This window comes from Nannochloropsis gaditana (assembly GCF_000240725.1).
Source record: "Nannochloropsis gaditana CCMP526 unplaced genomic scaffold scaffold102, whole genome shotgun sequence".
Taxonomy (NCBI): domain Eukaryota; class Eustigmatophyceae; order Eustigmatales; family Monodopsidaceae; genus Microchloropsis; species Microchloropsis gaditana.
Genome location: NW_005803851.1, coordinates 41,236 through 44,288, shown reverse-complemented (window position 1 = coordinate 44,288; position 3,053 = coordinate 41,236).

The following is a 3,053-nucleotide window of genomic DNA, read 5'->3' as shown; positions in this document are numbered from 1 at the left end:
CGCCACGGCAGCCGGAACTTCATCATCGAGACCTTGGGCCCCATCATCTCGTGCCAGCGCTCTTGCTCCCGCATGTCCTCGAGGATCAGGTCCTCTGAAGCGTACGTCCGCCGAATGTCGCTGATGAATATCAGGTTCTCGCGGCCTGTATATCCGTCGCAGACGCACGTCAGAACTTGGCATTTCCTTCACGAACTGCCCGGCCTTCCCTTCTTTTCTCCTTCTCTCACCTGCATACTCTCGCGCCAACGCATCCGTCATCAGGCCCGCCACCAGCTTCACCCTCTCACTCGCTTCGATGCGGAAGGGCGCCGGGTCCACAAGTACGAAGGCCACGCCTGGGAAAAAGCGCCGCGACAATAGCTCCAGGTGCCACCCGGGGGCCGCGCCCGCGTACAGCACCAGGTCCCCCTCCTCTGCATACCTGGTCAGCAGCTCTAACTCGTTCAGGAAGAGCTTGCGCTGGCCCCAGTGGGGGTCGCGGGTCATCGACGGCGGCGAAGCCTCGCCCTCCCGCCCTCCCTCTTTCCCCTCCTCCCCTCCTTCTTCATCTTGGCGGGACCGGTAGGGCCGGCGGGGGAAGGTGGGGGAGAGAACGCGCAGGATATCTTCGTCGGGATAGTGAACGGGCCACATGGCCTGTCAAGATGAAGAGGGAGAGGAGGACAAGGGAGGAAATGATGAGGAGAGAGGGGGAACCTTGGCGCTAGTACGAGGGAGCTAGACGACGGACAAAAGCGCCAGTAAAGAAAAAAAGGAAACAAAAGGAGGGATCCAGCAGAAGACATCTGGAATCGACGCGCACAAAGGCCCCGCCAATCATTTCCAGGAAAGGCACTCACTCGGTAGTCTTGCCAGCTCTTGACGGGTCCGTGGACGGTTTGGGTCGTGGTGGGCGTTGCGGTGTGATTCAGTGCCGCGTCTGGCAACCAGTGTGTCACACCCTGCAAAGCCTCTGTCAGAGCCGCTTCACAATCCTTTCCCGTCTTCCCTCTCTCTGGCGCCTCGCTCTCATGTGCCCCCGTTATTGACCATCCCACTTTTGCCAAGCCCGTGTTGATCAAATTGACCAGGGCGCTCCAAGGCAATGACGTGCGCAGGTCTGCAGGCAATACCTCTTGCAGATATTTCATGGTATTCCCCATCACGTAGTCACCTGCAGTTGCCTCGTCTCGGCTTTGACTTATGCCCTCCTTCAGCACACTTTTGATCATATCCATCCGCTTTAGCACCGACAAACCTTGGTAGTCGCTCCAGGATTTTTCGTCCTCTATCCACGTTGCGCCTGATGCAGATGCCAGCGCCGCGTTTTTCTTCGAACCCACCGTGTTGCTTGTCATTTATTTCCGTCACTACTAACAAGCATTATAGCGACAATGGCTTAGGGCTTTGATCTAGGCAAGGGGAGGGAGGAGGTAATTGACTAGATGTGCTTGTCCATGCAGTACATAAGAGAAAGAAACGCAGGCGCAAGTGGCACGCCAACAGAACTGCGCAGCATGCACGCGTCGTTGTTTTCATCCACTTTCTCTGCTTGAAGCGCGATTGTCCTGTGCATGTCATCTCAAGGACCATGCCAGACCCAGCGAGGAACAGGGAGAGTGACGCTTGCACGGGCCGCGAGTCCGAATGCCTGTCTCCTGCGTAGGGGTTCCCTGCCTCCCTATCCAGATCAATTTATACGTGAAAGTGGTTACTGTTGACTTTCTCCTACCCAGAATCACTCCGGTACATTTGCCCAACTCGACTCATGCGCAGATCCCTCGCCCGATCTTGCCCCTCTCCCCCCTCGCAGCATCAGCTCGACAGAGGATCGAGGCGACCCTCCATCATGCGGACAGCCCGGTCCTGCCTTACCCTGGCCATGTCCTTAGTCAGTCTGGTATTGACTACGACACCAGCTATGGCATTCTTCAACGCGGGGGTCTGCAGGCAATTTGGAACCTTACAACCCTTCCGTCCTCCCCAACCCACTTTATCCGTCTCCGCCCGGCGCGCAGCCGTGGTGATGATGAGCGACTTGGACCGTGCTGCCAAGCTCCGTCAGGAAGCTGAAAAACTTGAGCAAGAGCTCAAGGCTGTGCAAGCTTCGCGGCCCAAGCCTGTCGTGACGGAAGAGAAGCCCGCGGGCCCCACCCCCCGGTATCTATCCTTTGAGCAACTCAAAGCAGAAGTCGAGCAAGCCATGGCGTCGTCCGCGGTCGTTGACACCGCTTTGAAACAATTAAAGGAGTCAGGGGCCCTGACTAAATTTGAGAGCGGCAGTGCCAAAGGTTTTCGACGGTACAGTGCGGAACAATTCGAGCAGGCCACCGGGTTTCCCCCCCAGGACGTGGAGTCGGGCGGGACGCAGGACGACCTCAAGTGGGCGCTGGGGGCAGTGATGGCGGCGAGCAGTCTCGCGGTGGTGGGCGGAGGCTTTCTGGGGGGGTTCGCAGGCACCTTGCTCGTGTACCTCTTCCTGCTGATCCCTATCACCTTCATCGGGATCGGGTCCGTGGCGCCAGGCGTGATCTCGGTCTTCGTGGTCCTGGTCAGCAACCTCTTGGACGGGAAAGCTGCCGAGCGGAAGACAACGCATCAAGCCGCTCGTTTCTTGACTGGGTACCTGCTGGGGCTTCCCATCGAGTCCGTGAAGACGGACGCCGAGGGTGGCACCACCTTCATCAAGTACTACGACACTATGGACGGGAATTTCAAAGATTTGGGTGCCCAAGCAGCGGCGGGACCGGGACCTGAGCCGCGAAAAAAATTTGGGCAGGAGGATATCTTGGGCCACGCGGTGTTGGCGATCGCGGGAAGCGTCGCAGAGCGGATGGAGTACGGGAAAGTTATCGACCGGCAGGCGGACTTCTTGTACCTGGTGGCCCTGATGGATTTGGTCAGACCCTCCTTGCGGGCGGGGCAAAAGAACGACCTGGTGCTCTACAGTGCCTTAACGGCCCACAAGCTCTTGACAGCGAACAAGGGTAAGCTGGAGAGGCTGGCGGAGAAGATGGCCGCGAAGGCCAGTCTGGCCGAGATTGTGGCCGTCATGGAGAGTTAAAGAACAC